At 44.0% G+C, this 12,688-nt stretch overlaps 1 non-coding gene and 1 pseudogene across 1 annotated transcript; both read right to left on the minus strand.

Moving 5' to 3' along the window:
- Positions 1-4,054: 4,054 nt before the first annotated feature.
- Positions 4,055-4,245, minus strand: LOC116910749. The gene has a single exon (XR_004389262.1). It is a non-coding gene; the product is annotated as a U2 spliceosomal RNA (small nuclear RNA).
- Positions 4,246-10,968: 6,723 nt separating this feature from the next.
- Positions 10,969-12,210, minus strand: LOC116910381 (annotated as a pseudogene).
- Positions 12,211-12,688: the final 478 nt, after the last annotated feature.

Consider the following 12,688-nt stretch of genomic DNA (forward strand, 5'->3'; position numbering starts at 1 on the left):
GCATCTCATGCTGGCTGTGGGGCTCAAGCTTTACAGGAGCATCCTTGTTTTTTTTTCCCTCCTCTTCCTCTTCCTCCTCCACCTTCTCCTCCTCCCCTCCTCCTCCTCCCTCTCTCCTTATATTGCTACACTGTCTTAATATCATAAATACTACAACTAGTGTAATAAGCAAGATAAAAGAGTTGCTTGTGGTGCGATGTGACACTCCTAAAACAATGTTGGAGGGCAACAAGAATATGATCATACCAGCTTAAGGAATTAAAAGAGAAAAGAAAAAGCGCCTGAACATCTCATGAGCCAGGTGTATTCTTTTTCATTTTTGCTTATTTCCATGCCTTTTTGATGTTTTACGCACATTGCAAGTTCTGTAATAAATTTTATATTCTACACAGCTGCTTCTTCCGTTTGACTTTTTGCACTGTTCGTATGCCCAATACTTCTCATTCTACCCTTTGCATATCCAAGCAGTATATCAAGGAGTGGCTGCACCAGATATTACAAACTGGTGCAGCCACTCTGGAAATCAGCATGGAGAGTTCTCAAAGAGCTAAACAATAAATCTACCAGCTAAATAGCCCTGGAGCCTATGCTCAAAGGACTGGACATCATATCCTGCAGATACCCGCTCAGCCTTGGTCATTGCCACCATGTTCACAACGGCTAGGAAATGGAAGTGAGCTACAAAACTGAATGGACAATGGGAAAGTACAACGAAACCAGCATGCATACGATAAATGGGTAGAACTAGACCATATCTGAGTGAAGTGATCCAGACACAGCAAGACAAGTGCCATATGTTCTCTCTTCTCTGTGATTCTTAGCTATGGATCTTTAGATATGAGTAACCACAGAAATCAGGAGAGGCAGTGAGACTCAAATCAGGGAAGTTCTAGATTGGGGAATGGCAGGTGATTGTGCTGTGAAACAGAAGACAGGAAAATTGGGGCAGGGCTTTAACTAGGGAGGGGGAAGGGAGAGAGGGCAATACACAACACTAAAATGTTTCATAAAACATACAGAACCTATGGTTTATTCCTACTTAAGATTACGTGTAATGTGTATGTGTATGTGTATACATAGATGTATAATTTGTAGAAGTTATGCTGCTTGGGGTGATAATGCTCCTTGTAAGAGCCATGAACCCAGGATCATGTCTGAGAAATAGGAGTTCTCTTGAGTTGTTATTCAGGGGAGCCCAAGAGACCCCCCCAAAAAAAACTATAGGCTATTGCTTGTCGCTCTTGGTTGTCCCCTAGAATTTGAAGGTAAGACCCTATTGCCGAAGATGTCATACACTCAAGACACGGGACTTGAGGGAATTGAACTAGAACTGGCCTCAAAGTCTTCTCCCTGCTGACCGGCTCTTTAGTATCAGAAGGTGCTATGGAAGCTACCAAGGGAGAGATGCATTTGCTAGTCCTGTCCTGCTGTAAATGGTAGGACTTTACGAATAGCAATGACTGGCCTGGCCAGATACCCACAATGGTACACTAGTGACCCTTTTATTTGACTGTCTAATTGGACTTAAGGCCTGCTCAATAGGAAAGCCCTCATGTCTAGTACTGTAAACCTAGTCAAGCACCCGTAGCTAGAGAAGTTATAGACCAGGGAGGAGAACTTACCACTGCCTCTTTCAGAAGCGAATATAATCTGTTTTCTCTGTATCCTAATACAGAGAAGCAGAGATAGTCCTCAGCCCTCATCAAAGAGGGGTAGTAGACGGACTGTCACAGAGATCTACAACTGTTCAGAATACGGGTAATAAGGAACTGGAGGTGCCAACCCCACCTGATACAGCTGTAATACAACCCCCAAATCGAAGGCTTCATGGCAAGGGGGTGGGGCAGGAAAGTAAATATACAGATGAGAAATAGCTAATTTACATCCCCTAGACACAACAGGGAAGCTGCACTCATGAACTCCCTACATGACCAGCATAGGGACACCAACAATTTGACCTGCTAGTGGGCAGGGGAAGTCCATATGAACCTACCCTTAGACAAGGAGGGCAATGGCTGCCGAGCCAGGGAGAACTGGTTGCCTTTGGACATGAACCTCCACATAGGTTGTCTAATCCCAAGAGGTCAGCCCCAAGTATATGCACATATGAGCAAAGCTAAATGGACTCAATATATTTATATATATATGTATATATATGTATATATATATGTATGTATACACACATATATGTATACATGTAAGAGTAATACTTTTTAAAAATGGTGACTGTGAATTTGGGAGGGGGTAGGGGAGGGGCAGAAATGGTGTAGATGCAGTGTATGGCTTGGCTGTATCACTTGCTCTGTCCCACGAAACTTCAATAACTACCACGTGCACAGAGGCTGACTGTGTGCTGTCAGCGTGAGTTTGCTCTTTTGGATTCATGCTGGAGGCACACAAAGAGCATGGCCCAGATGGCCAGTCCCTCACAGATGAACGAGAAACACAAAAGCAACCTTAACTCAGCTCAGAGCCACATTCAAGTCATCCCAACTAGATCAGCCGGATCCCAACAGATTGTAGATATACAGATGGGAAAATAAATACCGTTTTCACAACTGAGATCTCAAGGTTGTTTTGTAGCAGCAACTGGATGGATACAGGGCAACTCTCTATGCTACAGCCCAGTCTTCACAGCATCCCTCTGAGTGACTGCACAGCACACTCCCTGGTCATGCACTGTCAGTCTCTCAATTGGATGTACGTGCTATTAATATTAAAAGGCAGGCACATAGGCATACAACCCTTTCTTTTTCTGGTACAGCCACAAACACCCAGAGGGAGGGTTGTTGGGTTAAATGGGTGGGATGGAGAAATAAGCTCCTTATTTATATCCATGGGAAAGGGCACAGAATGTTCAGTCGTCACAATTGTTAATTTATAGCTTTGGGTGGTGGTGGTATTAGATTCGCTTTTGACCCTAGTGCTGAGGGTCAAAGGTAAAGCCTTGTAGTGCTAGACAAGTCTCTAACACTGAGCCACACCCCTAGTGCTTCATTAAAAAAGATCTAATTTATTTTTAATTATGTGTACGTGTGTATGTAGTTACATATGAGTGTAATTACAGTTGGTTGTGAGCCACTGGACATAGGTGCTGGGAATTAAACTCAGGGCCTCTGAAAGAGCAATGGCCTCCTTGAGTGGAGCAATTGCACTGCTGAATGGTTTAATCTCTCCATGCTGTATCCCCTACCACTACCTCCGACGACACGCCCCTGCCCCTGCCCTGCCCTGCCCTGCCCTGCCCTGCCCCCGCCCCCCCTGCCCCCGCCCCCCCTGCCCCCCCCTAACACACACACTCCTTTTTGAAACAAGGTCTAATTATGTAACTGCCAGGGGCTAGGATTGTATGCCCGTACCATCAGCCTGACAAAGTTGTTCTTTTTTTCTTGTTTTTGTTTTTATTTAAATAAGGAGGGGAAAGCTGGTATCAGCATCTGACCATAAAAATTGTGTACTCACGTCTCAGGAACTCTTGACTCTGCAAAGGAGCATGTGGTAGAGCTGTGACTAATCGCTCCAATTCAGAGCCTCAGAGTGACTTGGACAATTGTGGGCAGAAGCATGAATCGCTTGATGTTGTATAAATACATTTTTAGAGAAAAGATGATACAGTTCTGGAGTGGGACTTTAAAAAATTATTTAAAAATAAAGCTTAGCATAAATGGTAATATGTTTTAACCGAGCATGGTGTTACTTGACTTTAATCTCAGCTTCTCATATGCTGTAGATTTTATCATTGAGTTATAGCCCAAAACTTGTGATCTGCTTGTTTGTGGAAAGGAATAGCACTAGCAGACCTAGGAACGGTGTAAGTACTGTTTCCTATGAAAATACTCTATTATATTAAGGTCAGGACTCCTCACGAAACGTAATCCAATATATTTTATAGCTACTCACAGATAGAGAGAGAATGTACCCTAATCCAATACATTTTATAGCTACTCACAGATAGAGAATGTATCTGTACACACAGCGTGGTTAGTAAAGAGATAAAGTGCTCAAAAGCCAGATGTTTCAAGTCTCACTTTTCAACCCGCAGTAGAGTCCCCCGAAGGGGTGCACCGTTCCTGGAGGTACTGCAATACCAGGTCGATGCGTGGAGTGGACGGAGCAAGCTCCTATTCCAACTCCTAGTTCCAAAAGTCCATTTAATATATTGTCCTCGGATAGAGGACGTATCAGATATTAAACTGATAAGAACAGATACTACACTTGATCTTAGCCAAAAGGCCGAGAAGCGATACTTCTGCAGAGTGCCACGCTCGCACCACTAACTCACACACGCACTTTTACCTCATGGTCAAAACACTCACGCGCCGATAAACACGAGATCAACATCAGCTCCCAGATGCTATCATGCCCACCACCTTTATACCACGAAAAGCCTGTGAAATCAAGACTGGGAAGAGAAGTTTTCGTTGCTCTTTTCTTTCCCAGAGTTCCAGGAGACAGGGCCGTGTTCATTTGCATGCCCCGCCCAGCGTGCCGTCATCCTTCCAACGCTGCTGTGGAATACGTGTCTTCGTTCCTCCAACTCTGTGCTGCAGGATTATCATCACAGTGCTGCTGGACAAACAGACTGAGGACCTCGGTGCTTCCCGGTTCTTCGCAATTTTTCAGACATAGAGTTGACAACACCCACCACAAGAGGTTCTCTACCCCCGATTCCTCCTGTTATCTAGTTCATTTTGCATCATGTCTGGACTTGAAAAGAGATTCATGATTGAGGGGAGGGGGCCAGTGCTCTCCCTTCCTGAGTGTGACTCCTGGGAGGACAAATTCTGATCCGCTCAAGGGTGGACAGAGCCTTGGGAGATGGGCTCTCTTAATATCAGCTCCTTTTCTGTAACTATTGCTCTGGGGTTTTGCCCTTTACCCTTTACCCCTCCGTTCATTCCTTTCCTTGGTCGTTTTGCCTATAAAGCCCAGACTGACCTGGAATTTTCGGTGATCCTCCCTTCTCAGCCTAGCTCAACAGTCGGTTTCCACTCTTGTACATTTTGAGATACAGTCTTTTTGTAGAGCCCTGGCTATCTCAGAACTTGTTATGTCAACCAGGCTGGCCTCAAACTCAGAGATCCTCCTGGCCCCCACATCCTAAAGGTGTGGGCCACCACACCTGACACAGTTCCTTTCCTTTTTAAAAAGACTGAAACTCGTTTTTGGTTGGGCCTTATGTCGAGGACCTTTAATCAACTCCACAGTCTGGTCCATGGGGTTACCCAGAGTTCCAGGCTAGCTCTGGCTCCTTAAAGTGGGGGTTGCAGGAAGGATCTGGTAAAGTTCACATACAAGGACATTGCTCAAGCCTCAAGGTTATTTTCTGTGTTTCTTTTCTCTTGCTCTCAGGGACCCCTAGGGTAGCAGAACCCCAGACCTCCTGTCTTAGTTATTATGGTTTTATTGCTGTGAAGAGACACCATAACCAAGGCAACTCTTATAGAAAGCGTTTAATTGGGGCTGGCATGTAGGTTCAGTCCATTATCATCATGGTGGGAAGCATGGAAGTCTACAGGCAGACATGGTGCTGGAGGAGCTCAGATTCCTACATCTTGGATCCGAAGATAACTGTAAGGAAACTGTGTTCCACTCTGGGTGTAGCTTGAACATAGGAACGTTCAAAGCCCGCCCCCAGAGTGACACACTTCTTCCAACAAAGCCATACCTGCTCCAACAAGGCCACATCTCCTAATAGTGCCAAGTATTCAAACACATGAATCTGTGGGGGCCATTCCTATTCAAACCACCACATCCTTAGCAGACTTTAGCACAACTGACTCCATTATGGAAGGGCCACTCAAGCTGTAAAACTCAGTATGGAGACAGCACCAAAATGGAAAGAAGGGCCTAATTTATTTTAATAATTATTAAATAATTTATTTAATAATTATTTCCACATGGTTCTGGGAAAGTCTAAAACCCCACTAACCATGCTTTATAGCTCCTGCAGTTCTGCTTCTGGCTAACTGTTCTTGTTAGCTGAAATGTGTCAATCAGGACTTGGTTTTTGTGCTTAAATGCTCACCCTGAAGAAGGCTCGGTGTTCCCCTGGGATCCTGAACATCCAGTATAGTCACTCGCCCACTAATAAAGACTCTCTACTGGCTTAAAGCCATGTCTGAGCAGTCTTCTTCGGTGGCTACCCCACCACATTAGAACATTATTCCTCTCACACTGGTCAGTTTCTACTGTATAAAGAGGCTCCCTTCTGTGGGTTGCCCTGGTGCTGTTTGTATTTGATGGTAATTATGATTCCCCAAGAGGGGCTGCCTAGGATGAGAAGTGAATCACCGTATTCAGGTGACTTCATCAGAACTCTCTCCCCATTTTTAACTTGTAAAATAAAAAGCTAGAGCTAGTGATTGGGCAGGGGAAGGGAAGGTGGAGCTGAAGAGTTGTGGGGGCGGGGTGGCGGGGGAGGAAGAAGAGGTGGAAGGAAGATGGAGATGAAGCACGTGACCCCGAGACGCCACAAGTTGTAAGGGATCTATCTCCTAGCTGGGGAATAGAGTACTGTAGTGGTAGATCTGTCCAATCTAGGCGCACAGCTTGCATTCATATCATTTGAGTTGTGTTTTCATTGCACGGGCTTGTCTGGGTTGGAGAATTGACTGCAACAAATTGGCGCCCAACATATTGATTAGAATTCAACTAACCTGAGATAGAAGTTCACTGTCCGCCCGCCAATAGGGCTCTGGCTTCGATCTAGGCTGGAGCAGTGGTGGATTGAAAGCTGACTGGGTCTGAGGAGTCTACAGAGAACTGCAAAGAGGCTCCCTCCCTAAGCTCCAGGTAGAGAGCTTCAGTCAGGGGCAACAACCCAACCTGGAGCTGGGCTTGAGCAGCGCTGTGTAAGAATCACAGGGAGGTACAGGAGAACCTGGAGCACAACTTCCTGCGAGGTAGTTTTCCAGCAGTCACAGTGCCTGGGCATCTAAGTCCTGGAGAATCTTTCTATGTTCGTTTCCCGGTATCCCTCCACATCTACACAGGAAACAGACAACCAGACTGGATCTCCGGACTGCTTGTTTGCCCTGCAGGTTGCCTGAGATCAGCACACAAGCAAGCCCTGCTAGCTGCAACCCACAGAGGACTCAGCCCTTCCCTGTAAATAGAAGAATGGGAGAGAACTGCAGTGTTCTGAATCGAACAGTAGAGGGAGACAAAGGTACAAAGGGCTCCGGATCAGGTAATACATCGATATAAAGAGAGATATATGATCTTTTGATTGATTAAAGATGAGAAACATAATAAATATCTTTTGGGCCTTATGGGGTGATAATTTGAATGGTCTGACAGGGATGGATTTAAAGGAGATGGATACCTTATCATTTACCAGTATTGCAATATTTATTCTCTGGATTTACTATGTCTTCTCAAAAGACAGAGCCCTAGATAAAAAAAATTCCCTGCCTTAGAAAAGAGATTACAAGTAACACTAAAACTGAAAGTACAGGATTTTACAGCTCAAAATAAACAACAGAAAGAGGAGGATGAAGTCTGGCGACAGAAGCTGAAAGAGATGCTAGAACAGAAATTTCTGAAGTTCATAGAGGAGTCTGAGCGACAGGGAGAAAAGCTTAAGGCTTGGCAACACAGGAACTAAAGGTTCAGGATTTTACAGCTCAAAATAAGCAACAGAGAGAGTAGAATGAGGTTTAGAGACAGGACCTGGAAGAGACGCTAGAAAAAAGAATTTGACAATTCATAGATCAGACTGAACAGCAAGGAGATGGAGGTAAAATCTGGAAGCAAAGCCTAGAGAATAATTTACTAAAGGCTAGCAAATCAAAATAAGGCAGATGCTGCAATATCAGAATTACAACGTAGAGAGAAGCTAAGATTATGGAAGTGGGGCTTAGAACAGAAGATACAACACATTATAGAGCAGCATGAACAACAGAAAGAGAAATCTAAGACTTGGCAACGTGGCCTAGAGGAAACACTAGAACTGAAGACACAGGAAATTATAGATCTTCTGCCAGAAGAGGCAGGAAAATGAAAACGAAGATAGAAGACGGAGCTGGAAAAGATGTTAGAACAGAACATGCAACAGCTCACAGATCAGACAGAGCAGCAAAGAGAAAATAAGAAAGTTTGGAAGCAAGACTTGGAGAATAGCTTTTTAAAACTAATCAATCAAAAATAATGGACAGCAGACTATCAGAATTGCAATATAAAGAAACATTCAAAATGTGGAGGCATAGCCTTGACCAAGAATACAGGAGCTCAAGGAACAGGAGGAGCAACAAAAGGAGAGAGCTGTGAAGGGGCTCGAGACCCCTTATGAACAACAATGCCAAGCAACCAGAGCTCCCAGGGACTAAGCCACTACCTAAAGACTATACATGGACTGACCCTGGACTCTGACCTCATAGGTAGCAATGAATAGCCTAGTAAGAGCACCAGTGGAAGGGGAAGCCCTGGGTCCTGCTAAGACTGAACCCCCAGTGAATGTGATTGCTGGGGGGAGGGCGGCAATGGGGGGAGGGTGGGGAGGGGAACACCCATACAGAAGGGGAGGGGAGGGATTAGGGGGATGTTTGCCCGGAAAACGAGAAAGGGAATAACACTCAAAATGTAAATAAGAAATACTCAAGTTAATAAAAAAAAAATTAAAAAAAAAAAAAAAAAAAAAAAAAAAAAAAGAGAGAGAGCTGAAGCTTGGACACAGACCTTAAGGGAGGGATTTAAAATCACAATGAAGGAAAATACTAAGGTAGAGAAAGGAGATAAAATTAGAGAAAGCCAACCGAAGGTTATTAGAAAACAAACTTTAGTGCATCCAATTAGTGTACAACGAAGACCTCCAGACGATGACCATCCACAGGGTTATGAAGAATTTGAATGGCAACCCGTGGGTGTGTTAGAACTGAGGAAATTTAAGGAGAGTGTCACTAATTTTGGAATGCATTCGCCATTTGTAAAACGAATTAAAAATAGAATAATCAGGGGTTGGGGATTTAGCTCAGCGGTAGAGCGCTTGCCTAGCAAGCACAAGGCCCCGGGTTCGGTCCCCAGCTCCGAAAAAAAAAAAATAGAATAATCCCCCACGACTGGAAAGATATGGCAAGAGCAATACTAGAGCCTGCTGCGAATTCACAATGGATTTCATGGTGGAGAGAAGAGGTGAGGGAGATAGCACGACAGAATAGAGCCAGGGGTAGAGAGATTTCCACAGATAACTGCTTGGTGAAGGTCGCTTTGCTGAGGTAGAGGTGCGGGCTGTATATGATGAAGAAATTCCAGCGTTGTGTCAATTGTCAGCCTTAAAGGCCTGGGACAAAGTTGCAGAATCAGAGAAAAAACTTGAACCATTTACTCAGGTCATACAAGGTCCTAAAGAAACCTTCCCTGACTTTTTACAAAGGCTGACCTCAGCTGTGGAAAGGAGTGTATCAGACACAGCAGCAAGAAAGGCAACAGTTGAGTCTTTAGCCTTTGAAAATGTGAATACTGAATGCAGGGAAGGAATCAGACCACTGAGGGCAAGGTCAGCATCAGTAGATGAGTGGATTAGACGACAGCTGATATCGGATCTTCTCGCCTGATATAACTGTAGTAGAAACTGCCACTAGACAGCTAGAGATGATCCAAGATTTCAAGTGTTTTTAACTGTGGTGAGCAGGATCATCTCAGACGTAACTGCAGGAAAAACCAAAGTGATACTAAAAGGGGGCCTATGCCTCCTGGAATATGTCAACGATGTGGCAAAGACCGACATTTGACCAGGGAATGTAGAGCAATAACAGATAAACGGGGCCATACCCGGCCAAAATAACTCCCAGGGGGGCCTCTCGCAGGCCCCAATGCCAGGCAGGGAGAGCTCTCTTCCTCAGGACAATTAAACGTCACTGCTTCAAAAACAGATGTCCTGAGACCAGACAAGGCTGAGATAAATTCTATAGACAATTCCAAAAACCTCAAAGGGAACCAAAAATGAATATTTTGGCAAACTTCTATAGAGGATCAAAGGCCAAAACGTTGGTCTCTAGTGTTAGTTCTTTAAGAGAATTTGATGATGTTTTGTAAAGATCATTTATTTTAGAAACATATTAAAATGGTGGAACATTTGTTTGGCATCCAAAGTTTGGTAAGTATAACTTTCCAGATCAAACAATGAAACTTCATCGAAGAAAGATACAGACAGAAGAATTGTATTCATAAAGACACAGATCTGGGAACAGAGTAGATAAAAAAATGATGTAGATTTTAAAAATAAATCATATTGATAAAGAAATAGATCAAAACAGAAATTGTGTTTTTCTTTAAGACAGAATGTACTCTAATCGCAGAAACCAAATGCATTTATTATCTAGTGTCTTTGGTCTTTTTGGAAACATCCCATATTTAATATATGCCATTGTGAGTAGTCTCCCTTTAGTTTTGACATAATCAGAGCCTTGCCTCTGTGATTTTGGACATGTGTAAAGTCCTTCTCTGGGTTGTAAAATACAAACCACAGGTTTAGCAGTGATCACACACAGGGCTGAGTAGCAACACTATGGCTAACGTTGCCTTATCCCACCGCTTTCTTCATCATTCACTTCGGGAACTTCTCTTGGAAGAGTTTCTTCTGTGCATTAAAGGCACCATGCATTCCATCAGAAAGAAGGACTGGCTGCAGTGGTGGTGGTGGATGGATAGGGACACTTGGCTTTTACTTGTTTGTTTGTTTGCATGTTTTGAGATAGGGTCCTTTGCATAGCCCTGGCTCTCCAGGAACTCTCTACCTAGACGGGAATGGTCTGCCTCTCTCCAAGAACTGGGATTAAGGGCATGGGATTAACGTGCCAAGATCAGGGACACATTTTCAAAACCATGTTTTATCATTGCCTTCTCGAACAACCAATCCCTTTCCCAGAATTTTTCCCCCCTGTGTAGTTATTCAAAGACACATTTTAAAATATTTTTTGTAGAATCAGGAAAGACTGTCACGTATATAAAAATATTACCATACCGTAGTCATTTTTCATGTAAAGCACGATTTATGACATTCTTAACAAAGTTAACTATCCACTGGTACTTGTGGAAAGTTTCAGAGGTAAACTGTGTGGGGACACAGACTGCATAATACTTCAGCAAAGCCTTCTCTAAGTCCCCTACTGTCTGGGTTGTCAGATAATGTTTTCTGGGGTAATGTATTTTCGAGTTTGAATCATAAAGAGACACTGCCTTATCATGACACAAGTATGTTATCTTTGTCACCTATTTTCCAGTGTAACCACCAAGATTTATCAGCGTCTGCTTTAGTGTTAGGGCGGTTTGTCTATAATAGCCCTTTAACTCAGCGCCTAGTTCCCTCAGAAGAGTGCTGTCATCTTCCAGGACTTCATCTCCCAGGACAAAGCCATGCAGGGTCAGGAGACTGTCCTGGGAAATACGAAGCGTATCCAAGATGACTCCGTGCTTGTCTTGCAAGGGTAGATCCAAAGCCCACCTCTTAGTGACGACCAGCGTTCCATTAGGAAGCGAGTCCAACTGTGCCCAGAGCAACTGCTCATGCGCTTCCTGTGGTGAGACCAGTTTCCCGCAGAGGGCTTCTGGAGAGCCAATCACCTTTCCAGATATCGCTAGACAAGAAAAGAAACACACCAAATTATCACTGTGGAGGAAATCCATTTTGTCTGTCTCCATATTCTGGGATGTTACATGTTACATGTTGTCAGTATTATCTTCTGCGTGCGTGTGCGTGTGTGTATGTGTGTATGTATGATGGAGAGGGTTACTGCTTGGGACAAAGTTACTCGACAGACCTAAAACAACACTCCCAGTGCAGGAAGCCTGGAGACACGTTTCAGCACAGAGCCCAGCTGAGGAAGGAGGCCGGAACCTAGTCACGGCAACCAAGGTAGGCAGCCACAGTGAATCTACCTGGAAGGCGAGCACTCTGCTGAAGAGCATCAGGATTGTCAGAAGGACAGCAGCTAAGGGGACTGTGTGGCAGTCACATCTAGAGAGTGTGGATCCTAAGTGCGTCACTAGGAGTGAAGCCGGGACTGCTTAAGCGTCACCATCCTGGAATTTGCTCTGGATACTGACCTTGAACTTAGACATGTGCACACCGCTGTATCCTGAGTGCTGAGATTTAAAGCTTGTACCACCACACCTGGACCTAAACTTCTCTTTATCTTGGAAATCGTTCTGTACCAGGCTGGCCTGGAACTCAGACATATTCATGCCTTTGTCTCCCGGGATTAAAGGCATGTATCGCCACACCTGGGCAAAACTTCTTCTTTAATTCCTCTCCACAAGATCTTTATAAGCATGGCCACCATTCCTCAAGATCTGGATCAAAAGCCTGTGTCTCCAGCCATAAGATCTGGTTCATACATGCCCTCCATTTCTGGATTGTAGTTTATTCCAGATACATGTCAATTTGACAACCAAGAATAACCAACCCTTGTCAATTTGCCACAATATCTTGTCACTGCATGTCCAAATTCAAACAATAAATGGGTTTAATAGTTCCTAACATGATATAACTATCATTTCTTCAAACAAAAATCCATCAACACTAAGCTTAGCTGGGTGGGATCTTGTCCCAAGGTCACAGCTCTCTCAATCTGTCCATCTCCTTACACACAAGATTGAGCTCCACTCTTCTTCCTGGTAGCCCTTTAATACTTCAACCATTTTGAATTCTTTCTAAGCTTGATCAAAGAGATCTTCATAAGAGTAAACG

Source organism: Rattus rattus, chromosome 9 (genome assembly GCF_011064425.1).
Source record: "Rattus rattus isolate New Zealand chromosome 9, Rrattus_CSIRO_v1, whole genome shotgun sequence".
In the NCBI taxonomy this organism is placed as follows: domain Eukaryota; kingdom Metazoa; phylum Chordata; class Mammalia; order Rodentia; family Muridae; genus Rattus; species Rattus rattus.